At 52.9% G+C, this 25,578-nt stretch overlaps 1 long non-coding RNA gene across 1 annotated transcript; it reads left to right on the top strand.

The window, feature by feature from the left end:
* The first annotated feature begins 710 nt into the window (after nucleotides 1–710).
* Nucleotides 711–6,511, top strand: LOC109272313 (uncharacterized). The gene is made up of 3 exons (XR_002082403.2): nucleotides 711–1,278; nucleotides 1,491–1,614; nucleotides 5,485–6,511. It is a non-coding gene; the product is annotated as an uncharacterized LOC109272313 (long non-coding RNA).
* Nucleotides 6,512–25,578: the final 19,067 nt, after the last annotated feature.

The raw sequence follows: 25,578 nt of genomic DNA, 5'->3' as shown, positions 1-25,578 counted from the left end.
TCCCCCGTGGCTCAATTTAGTGCGTGTGTGAAGGGCCATGTTAGCTCCAGACCTCCCAGGATTGACTGCAGGGCCCCACCTAGACTGTGTGGGGTCTAGGCGCACACACACACACACACACACGCGGATTTTTCCCAGGGTCTCAGTCTACATAGTTTGTTTAAAAAATGTATTTCAAAATTCCTGGGCCTGTGTGAGGTAGACTGTTTTATCCTTGAAGGTATAGAATGATGGGTAGAGAAGAGGCATTTACGTATTTTTTCGTCCAACACGGGCGCGCCCAGGTTCTTCACGGAGCCTAGGCACCATCACTGCCCGGGGAGACCCCGATTGTACAAGAAAAATGGAACAAACCAGATGCAAAGCAACACAGCCCCTTGTGAACCCCGTCCATGCAGTCGTCCACTTGTGGGTCTGTTCATTCATTTAACAAGTGTTGATCGTGTACCTTTGCTCATATCCCGTCTGGTTTCCAGGACCCAGCAGTGAACAAGACAGATGTGATCCCTCTGTTCTCATGAGGTTCCAGTTTATGAGGATAGACAATATACAGCGACACAAATAAATATACAGAAAATTTCAGACTGTGAGAAATGCAGACTGGAAACAACATGGGGGATGGGATAAAGAATGATGGGGGGTGGGGGGCCACTGGTTCATTTCAGGTGGTCTGGGGGGAGCTTTCTGAGGAGGTGGCGTGTGGACTGAGTCCTAAAGGGTGAGACGGGCTGGCATGGGAGGTCTGAGGGAACAGTGTGCCAGGCAGAGGGAACAGCAGGCGCAGAGACCGAGGGGAGGAAACAGGTCTTGAGAACCGGAGGACTAGAAACGAGGCCAGTGTGTGTGAGTCATAAGGCATGAGAGTGGTTGGAGATGGGGACATGGAAAGACTTCGCAAAGCATCGAGTGGGCCAGAAGGAGAAGGGAATGGTGTTGTCATTGTGAGTTATTACCGCAGTGACAGTGGGCTTTGTGTCCAGCCCTAGATTCCAGAGACGAGGAGGACCTTCCCACCCGTTCACTTCAGGAAGACCATGAACCTTCCCCCCCTTACATCGCCATTGGCTGAATCAGGTCGGCTCTGCTGGCTGCAGACTCGTTCTCTGTTTATCAAAGGCTGTAGCAGGTGCATTAAAACGTATCAGCCCAGCCCCAGGCAGATGGAGGCGACACAGAGAACTTGGAATCAAAAGGAGCTGCTGATCACCGTGACCCCAAGATACACCTGCTTTCTCTTTGTTAAGGAATTAGACACGATACTTTCATCTTTAAAAACAGGTAACTAAAACTCGAACTGTCTACAGAAATGGGACCCGGAGGGAAATCCTGTTTTACAGTTCTGGCATTTGGGGCAGTATTTCCACATTCCCTTTTGTTTGTGTAAAGGGTTAGACCGTGCAAAACTATCTTCCCAGGCACAAGTTCATTTGTCCTCGTTGAAATGTGCGGAAGGTATTTACATGTCACACGTATTTATAATTCTTTTCCAGATCAAAGAAAGAAAGGAAGGAAGGAAGGAAGGAAGGAAGGAAGAAAGGAAGGAAGGAAGGAAGAAAGGAAGGAAGGAAGGAAGGAAGAAAATGCCTGCAAATCCTTGGTCGTACATACTTTCTGGTAAGCACGATGACTCATCTCTGCATTTCGTCTCAGAGTTCAACCTCTCCTTTCTCCGTAACGTATGGTTAACACTACAAACCCGTTCTCCCACCCCTTTCATTCATGAGCATGTGGTGCGGGCATCTGTTACTTTTGTCCACCCAGCATCCTCCTCCTTTCTGGCAGCTGTGCTCCGATTTTATTTGGAGCAAACCATCCCTCCCCTCTTTGATCCACAAGGCTCCAGTTCTAGATTTGGCCTCAGAACCCAGGGGCTTGGCAATAAGAATGTTCTCCCTCTCCACTCCCACCCACACCCTCTTCGGTCAAGGTGGTTCCTGGGTGGCAAATGGAATTCAATGCCAGACTTGGTTGGATTTCCTGGAAAGAATATCTCCCTTTTCTCAGGACTTGTTTCTGTGAGGCCGTGAGGCCGTGAGCCAGGCCACAGAGCAGAGAGATCCCGTTTGTGGGTGAGGTCAATGCGGAGGAAAGCAGCCAAGAACTGGAGAGAAACGGAATCTCGTAGACATTATGAGGACTCTTGGATCCAGCCATGCCTGAAGCCGTTACCCCTGGAGCAGGTTTTCTCAACCTTGCTACCATTGTCAGTTCTGGAATAGATCTTTCTTTGCTGCGGGGGGCTGTCCTGTACCTTGTAGGACATTTAACAACATCCTTGGCCTCTACCCACCAGATAGCACGCTGCACACCCTCCCCCTGCGCCCCCCCCCCCCCCCCCCCCCCCCCGTGACAACGCCAAATGTGTCTGGACATTGCCAAATGGCCTTGGGGCTGTGTGTGCGTAAAATTACCTCCGTTAAGAATCACTACCTGAGACTGCCCATAAGTTATGTAGGTCAATAAATCTCCTTTTTTTGTGCACGCAACACCCCCAGGGTGCCCGGTGCGTTTGCTCCCTGCAGTTGTTACGAAAACAGGATAATGTCTATCGGGCGATTAAAAACAACGTTTTGTCCCGATCGCAACCAGTCCCGAACACATACAGGCTTCAATCACTTGCAAGAAAAAAGAAAGAAAGAAAGAAAAAGACGTGGGGGAGAAAAGAAAAAAATCAGTGACGCAAGTGTTTCCAAATTTCCAAACATCTGGCGTTTTGGAGGCCAAGCATCCAAGAGTTTGGGTTGTTAATTCATGGAGCTACGGCAGACACTTACAAAGCTGACGTCTGTACCAGTCTCAGAGCAGGGCTGGGGAGGACTGTCCTGGTCGCAGCTGAATCTGTCACTCTCGCCTGGAAATCCTCACCTCCCCGGCCCCGTGGGGTCCCCAGTGTGTACACAACGGTGATGGGGGGGGGGATCCTGGCACGTGGAGGTTTCGTCTAGGAAACCCTTGCCCAAGGAATGTTCTAGCACTCAGTTGTTGTCACTTGAAATGATGCCAGAGGCGTGATGCTGGCTGCATCTCAGGTCAAGAGAACCCAACACCGAGAAGGGAAAGGAGGGCAGGTCCCGGGGGAGGTCGGGAGCCGGGACTTTGAGGCAGGAACGCATTTCTGGTGTTTGGGAAGATGGCAGAGAGCTGGGACCTGCTTCAGCCCTTAAGTTCTTCCTTTCCTCTAGGGAAGACCCCCAATTCACACCATCTGTGATGAGGGAAATGTTGGAGGCTCCCCTGGGCTCCTGTCCTTGTCTGGGGCCCCAGGGGGTCACCACTTCCTTGATCTTGAAGTAAATTCGGGACTGGGGCTAAGTTGAGGCAGGTCAGGCACGGACTGGCCTTGGGCACAAGGATTTTGGGGGTGCCCCCAAATCTCCGTAAAAAAAGATAAATATGATTTGAATGCGGTATTTTAAAAACCAGGACGAATGCAAAAAAAGTCTGCAACAAACAAAATATCAGATTTTAAAATAAAGACAGGATCTGTTGTTTTATTGGGAGTTAAAATTAAAAAAATTTTTTTTAAAATGTTTATTCATGTTTGAGAGACAGAGTGCGAGCGGGGGAGGGGCAGAGAGAGAGGGAGACACAGACTCTGAAACAGGCTCCAGGCTCTGAGCTGTCCACACAGAGCCTGACACGGGGCTCGAACTCACGGACCATGAGATCATGACCTGAGCCGAAGTCGGACGCTTAACTGACTGAGCCACCCAGGTGCCCTTACTGGGAGTTATAATTTGAGTTGTATGACTCTAATTTCCTGATTAATTGTAAAACCAATTCTGCTTTTAAGTATTATGATGAGAACCATGGCTTACTAAATAAATAAAAAACCCTAACCAGCCAATTTATATCAGAAACAAATCATGATTTTTTTTTTTCTGAGACAGCTGAACCAGAATTTCACTATATTTTATGATCCGAGCAGATACTATTTTTGAGTCGTTCACTGACTGAAATGCCCAACCGAGTTGGTCAACAGGAACGACCCAAACAATTAAACCCTAGTCTCAGTTGCAAACCTTTTTGGGTTTATAAATTCAGCTCCCCGAGTTCTTAGAGTCATCTTCACTTGCCTGGGTCCCGAAGGATCCGCCTCCTGTGCCATGAGGAGTGTTTCTCAGGTCTGCAGAAACCCAGAGAAGAAAACTCATCTTCTGGTCTGAAGGGAGATGAAAAGCATATTTTAACAGCGCATTTCCAATGCATTCTGTGCCCATCACAGAAGCATCCAAGTACCTACGTCATTTAGAAAGCTGCAGGAGAGCGAATAATGAATGCGGAATATGCGAACGATTCATTTCGCTTTTGAAAAAAATGCAACCCAGCCAGAGAAAGCTTCGCAGAAGATCTGAAGACAAAATAAAGTCACTGCTGTTTGCAAAGTCAAGGCAGTAATGAGATGATTAAGCCAAAACAAACCTGAGATTTAACCTTAACGGGAGTGAACATTTTAATTTTTTAAAAGGTGGAGAAAATGCCATAGAAGGGTGTCTGAGGGTTACGGAAACTGTTAGGAAAACGAGAATTCTGTGCTCTGAGCTGTTCACAGCTCTGTCCCCGGGGTGTGAAATTAGCGACGGAGGCAGATTTCACAGGCACTTCGGGAGCGTGGCGGTGTGGCTGCGGATTTGCGACAGGGGCCTCCCCGCCAAGTCCTGCCCACTGGCAAGCTGCTGTCTCTATTCATGCAAAGCACAGAGAATCCTGAGTGTCTGGAACATTTTGCATTTATATTGAACACAGACTCCCCTTCCGTGGGAGTGAGTCTAGCCCTTGGGTGGAGCGCCCCGGAAGGAAGCGTCGCGAGACGACGTTCTCACCAAAATCCTATTTTTCTCTTGTGAGAAAAACTCCATCCATATGGATTATGCTTGTGGGAAATGCTGGGAAAATGTATATAAAATAGGAATATGGTTAAAAACGTGAAACCTTAAAATATCTCCGAGGGCAGCGAGGTATTCTGAGTCTGAGTTCTGGGTCTGAAACGACGGGTGATGGCGTCCCCGGGACACCGCGGTCTGGAGAGCTGGTTTGGGGAAATTTACTAGAGAAGAGAAACTTGGGGAAACAGTGGATGGGAGGAGGTTGTACTTCCTGATTCTCTTCCCGTGTTTCTGGGTTTCATCCAGGTGGTTATACAGGACAACGGCCCGCAAGTGGAATTATTCCTTGTCCCGCTTTCCACCTTTGTCGCGGTTAGAGGGGCAGATCCGAGCTTCGTGCCAGATAAAGGGATTTTTTCTTAAACTCAGCTAACAGGTCCCAGAATACAGTTGCCCCAAGAGCCGGAGAAAACAATGGCCTCAGGAGAAAGTCTTAGCTGTTTTAGCATCTTTGGAAGCACCTGGGACTGTTATATTGATTCACTTTGGGGAGCATTATATTTTCTAAACGCAACCCGATATCGGTATCGATCGTTAGCAAATCGCTTCCCTTTCAAATGCGGTATTCACCCTTTTATGGCCTCCTTGCTGTTGGCAGGTGTTTGACATCTCCCAGACATGGTTTGAACTTTGAACAGTCTTATGGAAAATTTGAGATCGTGTAAGAACGGGCTCACCGCTCTCCCCCTGACACTGTAACAGGAACTCATACTGATATTGGCTTATTAAGTTACAGAGCATGTGGGTTCCCATCAGTCAACAGGTGAGTCAGCAATCCAAAGAGGTCTCCAAGGACCGGATTCTTTCCATCTTGGCGTTGTCTTCTGAGTGGACTTCTTTCTGCCGGAGGGAGGAGACCCCCCCTGGGGACTGAGGGTCACTTGGGTTCAGAAGAAACAATCAGGCCGAGGAAAGCTTTGGAAGCTTTCTTAAAGGAGCAAGCAGGAAGTTTTCTAGAAAACTCCAGCAAACCCTTTCCGGAATCTCCTTGGCCCCAACTGCATCACATGTGTGTTCTTGACCAAATCACTGCCCAGGAAAATGGCTGGAGTCAGCCCCTCAAAGGCCCGTGGAATGTGAGGGGGACAGGGGCTTCACGAGAAGCAAAGGACCCTTCCTGGGGAGGGTTGGTCGTGGATGCAGTGGGCAGTCAGTGATACCCACCGGCTGCCTAGGAAAACCAGCCTCATCCGCCAGCCTCACTGAAGGAAAACTCTGTTTTCTTCTCCTTACCGCTCGCATCGAACACTTCTTCCCACACCCCCCAATTCTGCAGCACGGCTGGGTGTACCGCAATTCAGTTCAGTTCCGACACTGTCCGCTCTGAGTTAGCGTCAGACCCCACAGGCCAAGGGCTCAGTGCCACAAGGCCACCCCCATTTCAGACGCTAATCACAAGTCCTAGGATGTCACCTGGACTTCTGGCCGACAGGCTGTAATTTGGGGTTCCCGTGGCCACACTTTGTTGGATTTGATAATTTGCTAGAATGGACAGAACTCGGGGAAATACTTCCTTTTGTTTACCAGTTTATTACAAAGGATATAGGAAAGGATACAGGTGAACAGTGAGAGGAAGAGACACATAAGGAAGGGTCTGGAAAGGTCCTGAGTGCGGGCACTTCTGTGCTTGTGGTGTTGGGGTACCCCATCCCCCCGCCTGTGGATGTGTTCACCAGCCCAGATGCTCTCTGAACCCCATAGTTTAGGGATTTTTATGGAGGCTTTATCACATAAGTATGATCTGTTATCAGCTTACGCTGAAAGTTCCAGACTGCTAATCTTGGCTTGGTCTTTCTGGTGACCAGCTGCCATCCAGGAGGCCACCGAGAGTCGCTTCATTAGAACAGAAGACACTCCTATTGCCCAGGAAATTCCAAGGGATTTAGGAGCTCCGTGTCAGGAAGAAGATCAAAGGCCAAATATTAGGACGAACCAGGGAGACCATTTTCACATACCCCTTCTTCCCTAGGGGCTGGCGTCTGATCCTCGAAAGTAATTTCACAGATGTGGAAATAGAGACGCGGAAAAGCGATAACTCATCCAAGTTCCCACAGCCAGTGAGTGACGGAGCTGAGCTTCGAGTCCATGCAGCTTCCCTTGGGACCCCATCCTTCCTCTTCTGCGGGTGGAAGTAACAAGTACCCTGCTGGGGAAATCGAGGGCTGAGTCCTCATATGTCACAGCGGCCTGTTGGCAACCAATGTCCCACGCCGTCAGAGGTAGGTGTGGAGCAAACGTACTTCCCATACATCGATGGCGGGAGTGTTAAATGGTACGGTCACTTTGAAAAACTCCTTGGCCATTTTTTAAAATATAATTTATTGTCAAATTGGCTAACATACAGTGTGTAAAGTGTGATCTTGGTTTTGGGGGTGGGTTCCCGCGATTCATCGCTTACACACAACGCCCAGTGCTCATCCCAACGAACGCCCTCCTCCGGGCCCATCACCCATTTTCCCCTCTCCCCCACCCCCCCATCCACCCTCAGTTTGTTCTCTGTATTTAAGGGTCTCTTATGGAACCGGAAGATATTATGCTGAGTGAAATCAGTCAGAGAAGGACAGATATCATATGTTTTCACTCGTAAGGGGATCCTGAGAAACTTAACAGAAGACCCCGGGGGAGGGGAAGGGGAAAAAATAGTTACAAACAGAGAGGGAGGGAGGCGAACCGTCAGAGACTCTTTGGCCGTTTTAGAAAGTTAAAACGTACATCTGTTCTCTGACTCAGTAATTCTACCCCTAGGTTTGTACACCAAGAGACATGAAAACACATCCGGAAAGGGGAGGAGCAGGGATGCTCAGAGCGGCTCTCGCCGTAATAGCTCTAAACTGGAAACAACTCGAGCGTCCGTCGATAGGAAAACGACTAGTATTCGCAGTGGAATACCACTCAGCAGTGAAAAGGGAGCCACCCTTAAGGCAGGTCACAGCATAGGCATTGTGAATCAGAGGCGTCGCTTTCGGAAGTATCTAAGTTCAGAAGCCACCGAAAAATGGTTGATCCCGGAGGTGGACCAGAGGTCGGGAGCGAGAGACCAAAGACAGATGCTACGTTCTCAGCCTTTCTGTCCTCGTGGTAACTTAGAAAATCACGTATTATTTAGTCTAACAAAACCCAAAGGGTCCGTTTCTTCTCTCTGCCCCATGACTCTCAGGTAACAGTTTCGTTCAGTAACCGGAAGCCCCACTCACTCAAGTTCAGCTTGGATATTTGGAGGAAATAGAGGTCAGATAGATAGAACTGCACGACTCGGGTGACCAGGACTTGGTGGCACTGGCCTGAGAGGGTCTCAGCAGAGGTGGCTTATTCACAGGGAGGGACAAGCTGGGGGCGCCTCAGATGAGAATGGCCTTGAGGGTGAAGCCCCTACGCTCACAGGTCACGCGTACCCCTGAGGGAGGCCCCGCCACCAGCCTTGAAAGAGCCCCAGCCAGGAGCCCGTCAATGAACTAGAAAAGGTAAGTAGAGGAAAGTGTGCCGTCTTACATAAATGAAGGATTCTCTGAGAAGATAGTTGCTCAAGCTGATTGGCACTGGGATTCAAAAATGCAACTGAGGGGCGCCTGGGGGGCTCAGTCGGTTAAGCGGCCGACTTCCGCTCAGGTCATGATCTCGCGGTCCGTGAGTTCGAGCCCCGCGTCGGGCTCTGTGCTGACAGCCTGGAGCCTGTTTCGGATTCTGTGTCTCCCTCTCTCTCTGCCCCTCCCCGGTTCATGCTCTGTCTCTCTCTGTCTCAAAAATAAATAAACGTTAAAAAAAATTATAATTACAGAAATGCAACTGAAAACAACCTTTGCTGAACCAGAAACCTGGAAAGCTCCAGTGAATCTAGAACTTAAAAAAAAAGAGACAAAAAAGAAAAAATTAGGGGTTTGCCACGCGTAGGAATGTGATTTGTTTTACAAAAATTCTACGTAGACAGCTCTTTCCGTACAGGTTCTAAGGCTCGTCTGCAGTCCTTAGCCTGCCCGTCGTCCGGGTCCCAACCACCCCGACTGTGTTCACACGCGCTGGGGGATGGGATCCCCGCCACAAGGTGCCACACACCTGCCACAGGTGAGGAATCCAGGAGATGCTTCTTGTGGGAAGGACGGATGAAAGGTTCCTTTGTCTCGAACTAATTTTTTCCATTTGGTTTTCAAGTGCTATATTATTAATGTTTTAGGTAAACATTCCAGGAAGACTTGGGGAATCTTTTATTGGCTTTTTTTGTTTGTTGTCGGCTTACTTTGTTTTGTTTTGGGGTCAGAACTCTTTGTAAGACACAGGAAACGACTCTGGCTGCCAGAATAGACATGAATCCAGTATTTTTGATGTTTTGATCACCTTGCTTCAGACGTGGCTTTAAGACACGGCTTCTGACAGAGAGACTAGATCGTCCAGGCTTGGGTCAGCGGTCACCCCTCAAGGGAACCCAGTCTGTATCCAACGGTGAAAACTTTGTTCCCCAAAGAGAATTGGAAAGCTGTTATTGGAGAAAGAGAAAAATCTGATGGCAGCGTTCCATGGAAACAGTGGTTCTCAACCCTCATGACTAACTCAACACCTGCCTTTGTGGCAAATATTGTGTAATGCTGCCTCACACCCCGGAAATGAAATTCATGAGTAATGTGACCTACTTATACGCATAATTTAAAAAATTAGAATATTGCCCTAGTCACCGTATCGAGGAGAAATAAAAGGAAATTAACTTATAGGATATTGCTTATAATAAAAATAACAAAACGGTAGAACTATACAAAATTTGAGGATAATAAAAACGCACTTGGGAGCAGCTATAAAGAATCAGTGAGATGTTTGCTTCTGCTGTTGATGAATAAGCGTATTTAAAAGCCGCAAAACAAGGGCGCCTGGTGGCTCAGTCGATTAAGCGTCTGCCTTCAGCTCAGGTCACGATCTCTCAGTCCGTGAGTTCGAGCCACGCATCGGGCTCTCTGCTGGAGAGCCTGGAACCTGCTTCAGATTCTGTGTCTCCCTCTCTCTCTACACACCCCCCCCCCCGCCGCCTCGCACGCTGTCTCTCTCTCTCTGTCTCAAAAATTAGCATTAGAAAATTAAACATAAGTAAAAGCAGCAAGTCAATGAGAAGCCAGCCTGTACAAGACATATTCAAAATGAAAGAACACACGTGGGGCAGACACTGGAGTAAACCCTAGTCAATGCACATGAACAGGCGCGACAAAGTCATTTGTGTTCCCAGGCTGGAGGCTCAGTTGATCGCAAACAGGGCCCGTGCTTAGGGGAATATCCAGAAGGACATTTACAAGCCATGCGGGGCACAGGGGAGGCTGTGGTGGGAGTTGCAGCGTCCCTGGGCTCCTGTCCGCTAAATGCCAGTAGCCCGTTGGGTAAAATTGGGAAAGATTTTGCGATGTGGGGGGTGTCTTCACTAGCGCATCGTCCCAGGTGATCTTCCCCTTTGCTTGTCTTAGACTAGGTTTTTTTTTTTACAATCCTGTAAGGATAAAAGTTCATTTATAGCAAACTGATAGTAACGCAAATCATTCCTGTCCATAGAAATGCATGTTATGTCCAGGGGGTGTTTTTAACTGATTTTCTCCGCCGCCCCCACCCCTCCCCCCCATTATGGAGGAAGTCTCTTTTGCATGTATTAATGAAATTCATTTCAACCTTCCTAATGGCCTACAAATGGGTGTGCACTTTGCATTTCTCTTTTTTATTTATTTATTTAAAAAATTTTTTTGGTGGGGGAGGGGCAGAGAGAGACGGAGACGCAGAATCCGAAGCAGGCTCCGGGCTCCGAGCTGTCAGCACAGAGCCCGACGCGGGGCTCGAACCCACAAACTGCGAGATCATGACCTGAGCCGAAGTCGGAGGCTCAACCAACCGAGCCACCCAGGTGCCCCTGGATTTTTCTTTGACTTGGTTTTAAGACTTTTCTGGCTCCTTCATTACCGCGTTCACACCTCTGACACATTCATTGAATATTTGTCTGAGAGTCATAGTTTTACCTTTTTTTGGGAAAATTATTCTCGAACAATCCCAACCCTTGCGTAACCAGAAGTGAGCCCCTCGACCTTTCAGGCTCCCCGTAAGACAATACTACACGCATTGAATCAACTGCGTTAACACACACGCGCACACATCTACGTGCCGAGAAATGACAAACCTAAAGAAACCTGATATTCCCTTATCTCTACCCTGTGGCCGCGTAGCACAATATCTGATTGGATGCTCCATTGCTCTTTACAAACCCTCCGCTGTGGGTCCTTAGGGTTTGAAACCTCTACCTCCAGCTGCGGTCCTCAAGAGCCACGCTTCGTTCACAACCATTTTACTTAATCCACGATCTCAGCTTTTTGGCTCTTGCAGGAGGAAAATCACAACTCGAGATGACCCAGTACCCTTTGGCATTTCTGTGAAAGGGAATTACATCCTGTGTAATTCTAATCTTCTCCGCCACGGTTGTTTCTTTGGTGTCGTGGGGGTAGTTTTAAGCCTCAAAAGGAAAAAGAAGGAGAAAATCCGAGGAGACCACCCCCCAAGTCTGAAATCCTGTTAAACCTTCAGACAAAACCGAACCCACCAGGGCTTGACGACAGGAGCTCACGGGCAGGGCGGAGCGTGGCTGTCGTGCTGCGATTCTGCGGGTTCCTTTGTGAAACCCGGTTCCCTCCATCCGGACGGCGGTGGACAGGGAGGGTTTCCCATTTCCCGGGTCTCCTGGTTGTTGGGCTACGTGGAACGGAAGGGACCACTCTCTGATCTCTGGGTTCAGTGCTCATTTTCATAACCCTAGTCTTTTTTTTTTTATTTTTAATTTTTTTTTAACGTTTATTTATTTTTGAGACAGAGAGAGAGACAGAGCATGAACGGGGGAGGGTCAGAGAGAGAGGGAGACACAGAATCCGAAACAGGCTCCAGGCTCCAAGCTGTCAGCACAGAGCCCAATGCGGGGCTCAAACCCACGGACTGCGAGATCATGACCTGAGCCGAAGTCGGACGCCCAACCGACTGAGCCACCCAGGCGCCCCAACCCTAGTCTTTTTAAGAGCAAGGGACAGAACTCATCACCAAAGACTTGCAGCAGAACACGGAAGGGGCTTGAGGCATGTGCTGTCCCAGAGATGGTGGGGCCAACTTTTGGGCTGAGGACGGTCGCGGAGCAACCAGGGGGAAATCAGAGAAAGGCTTCACAGAAGAAGTGACAGATGCAGAGGGAGGAGTAGGAGCTCACCCAGAGAAGTGGGGACTGAGGGAAAGGCATTTGGGCAGAGGGAACAGTCTATGCAAAGGTATGGAGGCCCTGAGAGCTGTTGCTGACAAGAGAATGTAGGGCATGGCCTGCAAGTGGCGAAATTTTCTGAATGTCAACTCCGCTTCTCATGTCCCCAGGCCTTCCGATCCTGAGTTATCTTTTGAGAGATGCCCAAGCGCAGGGCATGGTGGAGAACGCAGAGAAACACACAGCACATCCCGTCCTCCCGGACCTCTGTGTAGCCAGGCAGGCTCGTAAAGGGGAGCAAGACTGAAGGATCTGTTAGGTGTTCAAGGCATCAGTAGAAGGTCGCTGAGCACGCGTTGTGGATCCGTGCCTGACTCACCGGGTAGGGACAGAGTAGCACAGCTCATTAGATAGTGGCCGGGTCATTCATTCTTTCCTCCGTTCGTGTATTCACAAATATTTATTGGCACTTGCCTTATGCGCCTGGCACAGCTGAGGTGTTTGCGAGAGAGAGGTGAACTTAACTTGGGCCGTCGAAGCCTCTCAAGCTATTCCATTGCCTTCCCCGAGTGTCCTCCTCTTTCCCGTCCTTGACTCTCCCCCTTCCACCTGCTCTGGCCACACAGTGACAGCTTCCCTCTGACGCCGAGTCCCTAAGCCACCCAATTTCCTGTGCCTTATTAAAACGATTAAAACACAAAGTCCGAGCACAGCTGTTATCTTTCTTGCCGATCCGCAGAGAAAAGACACAGGCAGAGAAAAGAAGAACCTAAAACGCTGTGACATTGGATATCGGCCCAGCCCAGCGAGACAAAGGCTGGACGACTCTCCGGTCGGCACGTGACTGTTCACCAGGCGCTCGGTACGGAGACTCTTTGAAACAATGACACCGCGTGGTGGCAGCTGTCATTCACTGAGGCTCTCAGGGGCTGTCTGGTGCTGGGGAGTCAGGAAGGGAATCGCTTATACACAGGGCTTAGGTATATCAGTCAACATTCATTGAGCACTTCCTGTGTACCCGGCACGCTCTAAGCATGCCCAGGTGTTATGTATAATTCTTAGGGAGGGCAGTGTTATCAGTCATGTTTCAGGGGAAACTGAGGCTGATGATGGCGAAGTGTTTGCTCCTTGTCCCACCGCTAGGGAGAGATGGAATTTGGACTTCATTGTAGTGTGTTTACTGCACACACTGTATCCGAAAAGCCCAGGTCTGGAGGAAGAGAGCCGATGATTACGACAACCAGGATTCCGTGCCCCCAGCCCCTTCTTGTACGTGACCGTGGGCCGTGGGGCTGGGCTTTCATTCAGACACTCCCAGTTGGTGGAAAACAGCCTCTGAGATATTTCTCATCATGCTCCACGTTCGGGGCAACACTCTTCCATCTACTGTTGTCTGCTGCTGACTCTCTGGGGTCTGTGTGCACATGCACATGTGTGTGTGCGTGTGTGTGTGTGTGTGTGTGTGTACGTGTATAGTGTGTGCAGAAGCAGCATCTGTGAAGTCACACTGGGCTTGGATCCTGGCTCAGCCACTCCCAGAAACAACCTTGGGAACACTGCTTGAACCCTCGGTGCCTCAGTTTCCTCCTCTGTCACACGGTGACAATCAGCCCCCACCTCATAACGTCCATCGATGTGAGCATTAGATGAATTAGTCTGTGTGGAGCTTAGATGGAGGCCCGGCACAGGGTCGGTGCTGGATGAATGTCGTTCCTTGTTACCCTGGCTCTGTTGGGCACGTAGCCCAAACTCCCTCTCCCCGGGGACGGCTCCTCTCTGGACACAGGCGAGAGGCATCCTGGCCCCCTGGAACCTAGCTGGGTGGCCTTGAGCCAGCTGCTTCACCTCCTTGTGCCTTGGTTTCCTCCTCTGGAAAATGGGACAATAATCCCACTTCCTGCCTGGGAAGGCAGGGCCATTAAGTATCCGTTGCCATTTCTACCATTACCTGCCTTGTCTCATTTCCTCCTCCAGCTAGGTACTGAGGCATGTACTCCACTCCACACACTCATGGCCTGTGGTCTTCCAGGTCCCTCTGCTTGGATCGCCCCCCCCCCCCCCACCGGACCTTTATTTAGTGACTTCCTGTGCGCACGTTGTCTCCTTAGTGAGGCTTCCCCGACCTTGAATTTGATGGAGCTCTTGGCCCAGCACCGGCCATTCTCCATCCCGGCAGTCCGCCATGCACAGCTAGGGGGCAAACCCAGCCCGCTATCTGTGTTTGTCAATAAAGTTTTATTGAAACAGCCACACTGATTCGCTCACGTGTCGTCTGTGGCTGCTTTCTCGCTACTGGGCATTGTTGAATAGTTGTGACAGAGACTGCGCCCCGTGGAGCCTAGAGCATTTAGCCTCTGGCCCTTTACAGAAAAGGTTTGTCGGCCCCCGTTCTGTCCACATCTCATTTGATTCCCACCGACCTTCGGTCTGGCTCCCAGTGCCAGACGCTGAGGCAAGGTAAGGGGTTTATTGCGGGAGACCCTGCAGGGCAGTGGGGCGGCGGGACAGGGCAGGTGGGCTGCAAGCAAGCCCTCAGGGTCCCAGCCATCACTGGCAGAGGCATCTGGGGTGTCAGCTCCCAGCACTTCCCAGGTCAGGAGGACACCGTCAGGAGGCGTCTGGGGCTTGTGGTCAGATCGCAGGTGGCAAGGACCGGCTGGCCGTGAGTGTGGACACGGGGCGTGGGCTGTGTTGACAGTCGCATTGTTTTCTTGTCTGTCCTTATCTGTCCCCTGCTCGAGCGGATACTCATCACCATGGACCTTCACGGGGGAGGGACGGCTGAGGAATGTCGGCTGAGGGCATCAGGGGTTCTCATCTCCCGGGGTCTCTCTACCATCACGATCACAGACGTCTGCCGCGGATTCTGCCTCTTCTGTTCATTTCTGACAAGACACGGCAGGTTTGTTTGGGGTAGCAGACAAGGACGTTCAGGTCCGGAAATGTGACCTATCTCAAACCTTGTGGTTGCTCAGGGACCAAGACTCTCCGAGTCTTGCCATATCTCGACGTAATCTGTCCTCTACCCCGTGGGAGGGCAGAAGGGTTCACCCACCGCCTCGCCCAGTATCCACTGCGTGTCCTCTATGCAGCCAGGGGGATCGCTAAATGCACCAAACCCACTCGCCCTGCCGTCTAAATGCTTCGAGGGCCTCACCTTACCCTAAAAATAAAGACCAAAGCTCCCAGATGTGCTGTGTCAGTTGAAGATGATTTGATTGTGTGTAGCAGAGACTTCCAATAACTGTGGCCTGAATAAAGTAGAAGAAACAGAGGAAAGAGCCGGCGTGGCTGGGCCCAGTAAGTCTAGGGACGAACGTCAGGGGGCCGTCAGAGAGGCAGCCACGATCACATCCCGTGGGGCTGGTAGCGTGAGACCTTCACTCTGGGCGTGGGGAAGAAGTCAGAGGATTCTGAGCAGGTGAGTAACGTGATTTTATTGACTTTGAAAGCATATGCTTGTCTCAGTCTGCGTAGTAGATTTATATGAATGACTGTTCAGTTAGTATCTGCCCTCCCAATCTCTAGCCCAAATGGACCATCCATGGCGGCGGGGGGCCATGCCTATGTTTTTCTCAGCGGCGTATGTCCCGCTTCTAACACATTGCTGGGCAGATGGCAGACAGTCGACAAATATTTGTTGAGGATGGAGAGAAGGGAGGGATACGGTGTTTAGGGTGGACCCCGGGGCAGCCCTCTCTCTGCCCGTTTCACACGTGTAAATCCCGGGTGGACTGGCTCCGTCATCTCCCAGGCTGTGTCTACATCTGATGTTTAGCATATAAAAACCTTTCGGGAACGACGACATTGATCCTGAGGTTGCCTTCGTGCCGAGCCAGGATGAGTAATGATGCGAGGTGCTTCGACAACAATTCAACCGTCTCTTCGTTGCTCTAAAGGAGAGTGGCTAAAGAGACAGAGGCCTTCGGGGAAGCGGTTACAGCACTGTGTGTCACCCCCGAGGACAGCCATAACTGGAGGATGATTTATTGCAGCCTTCTGGCACGGGAAGAGCCAACGGCTTACAGGGGAAAATAGCTCTTCCGTGGCCACCCGCCTGGGGAGTTGAGTGAGCATTTGTGCTTCGTTTAGCTGTCCAGAAACTCGGAGCTCCTTTCCTGCGTCTGGCGAACTTCATACCTTACAAACTGCCGGCTCAGCGGAACTCTAGCTACTCAGGTTCCCAGACTCCCTTGCAGCTAGGGCGGCAGGTGACTCTGGTTGCGCCCCCGTACGTACGTAAACTTTGAATTGGAGTCTCGTCGTGTTGAGAAACAGGAACCTCACGAAATGCTTTCTGGGGATGGCCAGCCAGCGGGGAGACTACGCGTCCGTGCTTTGGGCAGCGGGAGCCATAGCGTCTGCGTCCGACGTACTGGAGGTATCTTCAGGTGAATAGCTCCGTGGGGTGAGTCTTAGACCAAGTTCTTAGCTAGGTGGGCTTTCAGTTTGATTCTTTGGCCCTTCTGGGAAATTTCCCAGCTACCCACTGTGTTTTAGTAAAGTCCTTTTCTGCTTAGATTTACTGTAAATTTACTAGTATGAGTTCTTTTGTTTTTCAACTCACCGCCCTGACTCACACCTGGTGCAGGTGCACAGAGCCACCTCGCAGGGACCAGAGAGGCGGATGGTAAATCAAGAAGGTACACGTGTTCTGGACTTAAGCAGGCGCCTGGAAACGGGAACCAGGTAAACAACCACAGGCTGTCTACAGTGGATCCCACTTACTTTCTCATAGATATTTATTAAATACCGTCTATACCAGGCACCGGGCTGGCTGCTGGGGATAAAGTACTGAACGGGACAGACAAGGTCCCTGTCCTCCTGAGGCTTCTATCCTGGGGAGTGGGGGCGGGGGGAGGGAGACAGCAAGAGATACCACACAAATGAATAAATGAGATACATTCAGATTGTCGTAAGTGCCGTGAAGGAAAGGCACGCAGGGAAGGGATCTCTGATGGGTCAGTCTTAGGGATGAGAAGCAGCTGGCCAGGCTGGGGGTGGGGGAGCACGGGTGCCGGGGGCGGGGAGAATGGTAAGCGTATGGCCCTGAGCAAGAAAGGACGTGGCATTGTTACGGGAGTGGTTAAGGGTCCAGGCCATGCAGGGCCTCGTGGGCCACAGTGAGGAGTCTGGATGGTACTGGGTGGGAAGTCATTGGAGAGGTTTACGCAAAGGAGTGACATGGTATGACTTGCGTGGAAGTGTGGAAGCGGACCGTGAGCCTGTGCGGCCGGCAGGGAGCGGGGGACCTGACAGGTGTGAGGGCTCGTCTACAGGGAGGCTCAGTAGAGACTCGGTACCCAGGGTTTTTGTTGGGGGTTGGTCACGTAGGCACCTTGCAGACGGGCAGAAGGGAAGCCGGTGTTCCACATCCATCATCCATCATCCGTCCTGGGTAAAGATGGGGAGGGACACGGGGCGCCCGGGGGGCTCAGGCAGTTGAGAGCGTCCGACTTCAGCTCAAGTCACGATCTCGTGGTTCGTGAGTTCGAGTCCCACGTTGGGCTCGCTGCTGTCGGCGCAGAGCCTGCTTGGGACCCTCTGTCCCCCTCTCTCTGCCCCTCCCCCCGCTCAAAAATAAACATTCCAAAAACATGAGAGGAGGGATAGAAAGAAGTGTGTGGATTCAGAGTCTACTCGGGGGTCGAGCTGTCAGGAAGTGCTAATGGGTTGGGTCAGGGAACATAAGGCAGTGAGGTGTCAGTGCCTGATCATCATCAGACGGGGGGATCATGACCATCACTGGTAATGATCACTGGGCGCTTTGGAGTTCAACCCCCACAGCTGCAGGTGTCTCTCTCACCGAGTCACAGAAATTTCACGACGAGAAGATTCTTAGCAGCCTCTGGTATAACTACTTCCTTTGACAAGTGAGGAAACTGAGGCCCCGGGGAGAGTTAGCAGTCGGCTCAAGACTGGAATGTCCATTCTCTGATTTCGAAGTAAGTGCTCCTCCAATATGCCCTTTTGAGGACAACTAAAAAGATCGGAGTAATAGAATGGGAAAGCCGGAAATGACCGTGGGCAGGTTACTAAGCTACTGTCTCTTGGCCGCCAACGTACCCTTCTACACTGTTCTGTAATGCCAGGGCTGAGACTCTACAGAGCCCGCTTAGTCTTTCCCCGTTGGCTTTTTGCTGGGTCCCACCTATGTAGAAGCCTGGGCCCCATCGAAAGACAGAACCGTACCGTGATTTAAACAGGGGAAATGTTATATAAAGAATTATTAACCTATGATAAAAGAGTCACTAAGGGCCATAAGGAAACCCTAGGTGGTTCCCAAGGGCTAAGGGAGAGTCTCCTAGGAAGGACAAACTTGGACGGGGGCCCCTTCCAAAGGCTGGGGTTCAGATCTCTTCGCAGGATGTGGTTTACTGGCCCCTGGTTTAGTTCACTGCCGTAGTGCAGCAGCACCTAATGAAGTCACCAACCTTCCGAATATTCACCAGTTCGTCTCTCCACCCCCCACGGCTGCCATTCTGGTCCGAGCCACCATCATCTCTCACCCGATGATTGCAATAGTCGCCGAACTGGTCTTTTGATCTTGACCCGTATTAGGTCAGTTTTTGAAGCAGAGCCTGCGATGGAGATCCCTACGCATGTGACTTATTGAGGACATCTCCCGAGAGGAGGGAGGGAGGGCGCGGAACAGGGAAGGGGCGCGGGGCGGGGAAAGCTAAGTGAAGAAAGAGAGCAGCTTCAGCCCGAGCCCATGGATAGCCCTGGAGCATGAATCGTATCCCAGAGTTGGTCCCAACTTGAGGCAAGGGGGCTGGCCTTTGGACCTCCCTGTCGCCCCCGTCATTGGTGTTAGACTGCTCTGGGGCGTGCGTGGGGATTACAGCCTCCTGAGCAAGGAAGCTCCCATTTGGCCTAAGTGCAGCTCTCACTTTGGGGAGGGGCGTCTACGAGCCTCTAGTGAACTGGATCCAGACCTCGAGTCCAGTAGCGTCCTGCTCAAGCCCCGACCTTGCCCTTCTCTGGCCGTGGGACTTTGGGTGAGCTTCTTCCTCCCTCTGGTTTCATTTCCCGTCTGAAGGTGGGGCCCGGCCCGCCAGCTATCCTCGGGACTAATTCTGGGGCCGGACGCATGGGCACCAATTTTGAAGGCCCCTCTGGACATCCACGTAGATTAAAAAGCCGTCTAAGACAACCTGAGCCCAGAACCCAACTCTATTTTGCATAGACACAAGATTACTTTTTTTCCTTGTTTGGAATGATCTGGAGTTTTCAGGAATAAACTATGGTGTAAGTTAAGGGAAGACGGTGCTTTGTTTCGCTCAGGACTCTTTACCAAGGTCCCCTTCCCGTTTGAAGGCTTGAATTACCAATGGCAAAGCTTCTCCTGGTGCCTGAGTTGCCCCCAAACAGCAGAACTGTCCCGGGTCTGCATGTGTAGCTTCATTCACTGGGATTCTACGTCCAAGTTCAAGCATCTTGATTACTTGACTGTACCTTCCAGATGAGTTGTGCCAGAGCATTTACGTGTCGAAACGTGTTTTATTTTGTCATGAATTCCTTTCCTTTCCCCCTTTATCTTACACTTGGGATATTACATTTAAAAATACGTATGTAGGTAGGTGATATTAATTATGAATTTCATTCCAGTTGAATAGAAGCCGTGAAATATTTGTTTTAAAAACCAGACATTGGCTCTGATACAGCTGAGAACCACACATCTGAACAGAATTAGCGACGTCTTCTCTTTCCCCAGGGGACCCACAGCCTCATTCAGAGACACTTTTGAGCTACTTGTTAGCTTGAGCCGAATTTTACAAGGACAGAGTCCTCTTTGCCCTCCGGTCCCATCTAATTCTCCTTTGTTGTGATATATACCTTCTTTTAAGGAGTCTACTGAAGACCCAAGTAATTTTCATCCCGCCTCCGTGGGCCCCGTGTCCTGGAATGGTCCCTACCAACGGAGTGTGGCTGGCTGGCTCCCCTCCTCTGGGCGGAGCAGAACTGGGCTTTTGCCAGATTTAGGTCTCTGTCCAGTGAGCAAGTAATTGCTTTCCTCTGTAGGAGACACAACAACAATCCAGAAACAAACAAACACACTTTTTAAAAAAGCAGAAACGCTTAGTCATGCAAATCAGGGCAAGGAGAGGGTAAAGAAAAGAGCCTCATTCTCATGCAACAGCTCCAGCGGGACCCTGGCTCACTGGCCGATTTCTATGAAAACCCTGGGCCCAGAGCAGCGACCGCCCCGGCACATTAATGCACATTAATAAAGGTTTGTCCCAAGTGGAGTAAACACCACCCGTTCCCAGGACACCAAGAAGCAGAAAATTATCCAGAGGTTAACTGGGTCATTAGCGGTGGCACAATGCGGGTCATTCTAGATGTAATTTCGTCCCCTCCGGCTAGAGGCTCCAATACAGCCACCAGTTCTCACAGCGGGGGGACAGTGACTTGGCTGCAAGTTGAGGTCTCTTGGATACCAGGCCCAGAGTCGTCATGATGATTCACGGCGCCTCTGACATCACAGGTGCTTTTGTGATGCAAAGTCACGTGTTGTCCAAACACACAGGGGACCTGTGACTGTGTGTGTCCTTGTTATGTGCACGGCCACAAAGCGGGACGGACAGATGCACACACGGGACTAGATGAATAACGGGATGAGTAGCGGTTAGATCGCTGTCCCGAAGCCTGGCTTCTTGCACAGCAGCGTGCTTTCACCGCACGGGTACTTGGGAACTTGCAGGGATAAAGGGTTACAAATCCGAGGGTTACAATTACACGTTCTGCGTCTGTTCTGCCTTTACTCCCGTGTGGAAAGTGTAAGACGCAAACAGGCGGAGAAGGAGGCTCAAACGGGCAGATTTCACGTGGGCAGAACCAGAAAGGAATCGCCAGGCAGGGGACCCCCTCGTCAGCGTCCCCTCCGCTGGCACGGGGAAGCCTGTCACAGGATGCTACCTGGGTCTGGAGATTGGGTAGCAGGTGCGCGCCTGTGACCGGTCCCCCTCCCTGCTCCTCATTCTGAGGTGCCCCAACCGGATGGCAGAGGCCCGGGCGGTGAGGAAGGAGCCAGGCTGGGCCGGGGCCTTCTGGCTTAGCCGGCCCTGGGCTTTCTGGCGAGAACAGCGGGGGCCTGCCTCCCGCGCCCCAGCACCCTCCCCACCCACCCGGCGGCCCCTTCCTGCCCAGAGTGGGGGCTCTCTCTGCCCTGAGAACCTGCGTGACCGCTCGGAGATGTGCCTGGGTTCACAGGCCCTGGGGCACGTGGAGGCCTGTCCCCCCCCATCCCTCTTCCCCCGGACCCCCTGACCTCCCTTCTGTGCCACTAACGTGCCAGGTTCGTCCCCACCCAGGGCCTCTGTGCCCGCCATGTGGCCTCCTCCATGCTGTCCCAGCTCACCTTCCAGAAGCTGCCCCTTCTCAGCCTCCAGGGCTCTGCCAAGCGTCACCCGGTCAGCGAGCCCCCTGACGGCGCTGTCCGCCCAGGCCCCTCCCGGCACGCGGCCCCCTGTCTCTTCCGGGTGCCACTCCCCACCATGGGAAGTGACCTCGAGGGCAACGTGTCCTTGCTGTCACCTCCCTCGCCCTCCCCGCTGCACTGTGAGCTCCCAGGCAGCAGGGACGGCCCCGTCCTGCTAAGCCCCAGGCTCTCAGCACCTGCAGCCGTGCCTGGCCCAGAGGCGCTGCCGGAAGGTGCCTGGGGGGCGACTCCGTGACTGACCTGGCATCCGACGTCCTGGGCTCAGGTCCCGCAGGCTGTTTGCTGGCCACTGACGGTGGCACGGGGACGCCTCCTGTGTGGGTCCAGGCTTCCTCCTCTGTGGAGAGGGGCTGGTAGCAGAGTCCCGGTCTCCCACGACTGTTGGGAGGCTCAGAGACAGAAGACACCTGCATCGAAGCTACGGGGACGGGAGCGGCCCTGTCACTGTCCCGGTGAGCACCTGGGTGGGGGTCGGGGGCCAAAGCTCAGGCTGAGACTCAGTGCCCGTGTGCCCGTGTGTGGGCACATTTGCGCGTATGTGTGCGTGTGTGTGAGTGTGTGTGCTATACGTGTGCGTGTGTGTGTGCTCGTGTGCATGTGGGTGAACGCTCTTTTACTATTCCACTGCTCTCTCCCCATGAACATCTGTTAATACTCACTACGTGCCAGCCTCTGTTCTAGATGTTTCATGTTAATTAACTCAATTCTGACGATCTACCTGTGATTGTTATCACCCCCATTCTATAGATAAGGAAACTGAGGCACAAGGAACCTAGGTTACTCCTAGCAACTCCAGCAACTGGTGTGTGTGGGGTGGGGGGGGGAGGTTCCAGCTGGGACAGAGAGCTGGCTTCTGCACAGGCACGAGCCCCAGCTGGAAGCAGACAAGGACGTGACTTGACCCTCCACGGGGCAACATTTGTTCTATTTCCCTTGAACTTGGCAAGGCCTAGGTGGTCCTGTGGTGAAGTGATTGATCTCGCCAAGTGCTTCTGAGCAGAAACATCTAGCTGTCTCTCTATGCCCCTTCTCCCTTCCTTTATACAGACAGAGCCCTCAGACCCTCAGTGGGACAGGGGGCTGCCAGAACAGAGCACGACTCCTTCCCTGTGCTTCTGCTCGGGGCGGCCTGTGACTAAGTTCTGGCCAATGGGCTGGGAAGAGAAGTGAGGGGTCTGACTTCCAGGCTTCAAAGTGAGAGACTTCTCTTTCCTTCCTTCCCCCTCCCCACTGGCTGGAATTTGGACCTGGGAGAGGGCCATCTCGGTCACCTGCATGAGCACAACACCCCCAGAAAGAGTGGGACAAGAAAGGGGCAGAGCCTGGTCCCCAACCCCTTGGAGCTTTCAGGAAGGGGTGGAGGAGGGTGACGTGGAGGGGGGGCAGGGCACCGGTCGGGGTTGAATCTTTGTTCATCAGGCGTTGAGGCTCCTCTCCCTCCTCCCACACAACCTTCCTGCCGTCCGCCCCGGGGTGAAAGTCCTTCCTCCCAGCCTGTCCTCCAACCCCCGTAGTCCCCGATCCACGGGAGTGACCGGCCCGTGGCCGGTCACCAGACCCAGAAGAAGGCTGGGGCTCCCCCTGCCCCTTCCCTGACTGTGCTCCAAAGTCACACTAGCCACATGTCAAGGGCCCTGTGATGGTGCAGTGAACGTTTACCCCACCGGACGGGCAGATACAGAACATGTCTCATCACAGAAAGTTCTCGTGGACGACGCTGGCCAGACACACAAGGTTTTGGATCCGGTAAGACATCGGGTGGGAAAGAGGCACCGGGCAAGAAGGGAATGAGACACAAAGGGGGCTTTGACCAAAGACCTTTCTGTCGAGCTCCTTCCAGGGACTGGAGCCCTGTTATGGCCCCAGGGAAACAAAAGAGAATTAGACGCAGCCCCAGGCCTCAGGGGGCTCCTGGCCCAGCCTGGGGGGTGGGGTGCAGACCAGGAGAGAAGGAAGTGAATAGATCAACAAACAAGACACTTCCAGAACTAACAAACGTCACATGCACAGCAGAGTGGGGTAATATAATGGGGACGCTGTCTGCAGGGGGGCCGGGCTCGGTTTAGCGAAATCCGTCATCTCTGGACAACCCAAGATTGCAGGCCCGGGGTGACGTCAGAGCCTCGGGAGGGCGAGGAGCGTGATGCTCCAGAGACCAGCTCCTGAAAGGCAGGGAGAGCCTGGGTCAGGGCACCACTGAGCTCTGGGAACTGGGACGCACCCCCCCTCCCGGAACTGGAGGTGCGCTGGGGCCCCCAGAGAGCAGAGAGGACCTGAACTGCAGCAGGGGTCGCGGCCAGCAGCGGAGTTCATTCCGGGGGCGCATCAGAGTCTGTTAGGAGGGACGTGCCCTGCCCTTGACCTGACACTGGCTGGGAGTGGGGGCTGTTCTGGTTTCCAGCTTTGGAGGCCTTACCATCTCTCCCCTTGGAGCCTCTGCCACGAACTTTCTGGGCGCTCAGGGCGCTTCGCCGTCGGGGAGGCCGCAGCTTCAGCTCAGCAGAGGCCCCGAGAGCCCCGCTTCCTTGGAGGTCAGCAGGCAGAGCCCTTCGGCCACCACTGCCTTTTTATCCCCAGAACAAAGCCGGCAGGAGGCCAGAGCCTCTGACGGGGTGGGCGGCGGCCTCCGGGGGCCCAGGGGGAGCCGAGAGGCCGGGAGGGGACAGGGCCCCGCAGACCTGGGCGCTGGGGTGCAGGGACCGGCCCTGGAGGCAGCTGCAACAAACAGTTCGAGCCCCGGCAGGGAGTGCCAGGCAGGTGTGTTTTCCTTGAACAAAGCCTCAGGATAAAGGTGCCGAGAGCTCCCTCTGCGGCAAGAACTTTCCGTTTCCTCATGTGCGGGGGGCACAGTTACGTCATGAGGGTTTTGAAACAGACCAGAATGTGTTCTTCTGGCAGGAAGTGAGCAAAACCACCCCCGGTGACCGTTCCCTGACAGTTCAGTGAGTTCAGCCAAGGAGAAGGACCCCACGCGGCAGCGGGCGAGGCCCACCCAGGATGGTCACGAACAGTCGACTCAGCAGGTGTAAATGTCCTCTTGGTTTCCGGCCGGCTGGAAATTTCCCAGGGGCACGGACGCTTCTGCCCCAAACCGAACCTTCTGCTGGATTCTCCTGGTGACGCGACCCAGACCCGACTCAGGGGCTCAGGCCCCGGGGCCTCAATGGGCTCACGCACTGGTGTTGGTGGTCGGGCAGAGCTGGGTCTGGGGGCTCAGAGGCCATCGCGTGGGTTGGGCTGGTCTCACCGTGTGCCCCCGCACCGCCCCTGGTGCCGGCCCCCTGCAGACTCCCCTCGGGGCTGGGCAGCGGCAGGTGCCCCGCGTGGTTCCAACCCCCCACGGTTCCAGCTCCAGCCCCACACTCTCTCAGGTCCAAGTGCAGGGACACGAACAGGATGCCATCAGAGCCCCAGAGTCACTGACGGCCGGCTGAGGTCCCCTCCTGTCACCGAGCCCGTTGTCGGGCAGCGGTGGCTCCTGTGGCCCGCCTTTCCCCGAGGGCCTGGGGTTCGGGGTCCCGTGGACAGAGGTAGGAAGGTGAATTCTCAAATGGCAGCCAGGTTCTGCTTACAACGGCAAGGGGAAGCAGACGTCAGAGGGCACGAGAGGTGTTCGTTCCGGGAAGGGAACGCGTAGGGTGCCCACCGCACCGCCGGAGAACCCGAAGGCATCAGATGGTCGGAGCGGAAGAAGTTCTGCCGATTCCGGATTCACATGTGAAAGCTTGAGCCCACCTGGGAGTGAGTAACTGAGAGCGCGGCCACCAGATGCAGGGTGGCGGCCACGTTCCGTGTACATCAGAGAACAAGTGAGTTTGGGGACCCCAGTGCCATGCAAGCGGGTCACGGTGAGTGGACCAGGCGCCTCGGTTATCAGGGGCCAGCTGTGCGTGCTTCTCCCGGCCAGGACCCCGCTCAGCTCGAAGCCACAGAAACCAGCTCCAGGAGCTTGACTGGTGGTGGTTGGCCTCACTCCCGACCAACAGGTCTGGGGGTGCTGTGGGGGGCCGCGTGATGTCACCAAGGCTGGCTCCTTCTGCTGTCCTGCCCTCCCTTGG

Source organism: Panthera pardus, unplaced genomic scaffold (genome assembly GCF_024362965.1).
Source record: "Panthera pardus isolate Hobbes unplaced genomic scaffold, ASM2436296v1 HiC_scaffold_25, whole genome shotgun sequence".
In the NCBI taxonomy this organism is placed as follows: domain Eukaryota; kingdom Metazoa; phylum Chordata; class Mammalia; order Carnivora; family Felidae; genus Panthera; species Panthera pardus.
This window is presented reverse-complemented; position numbering and strand designations above follow the sequence as displayed.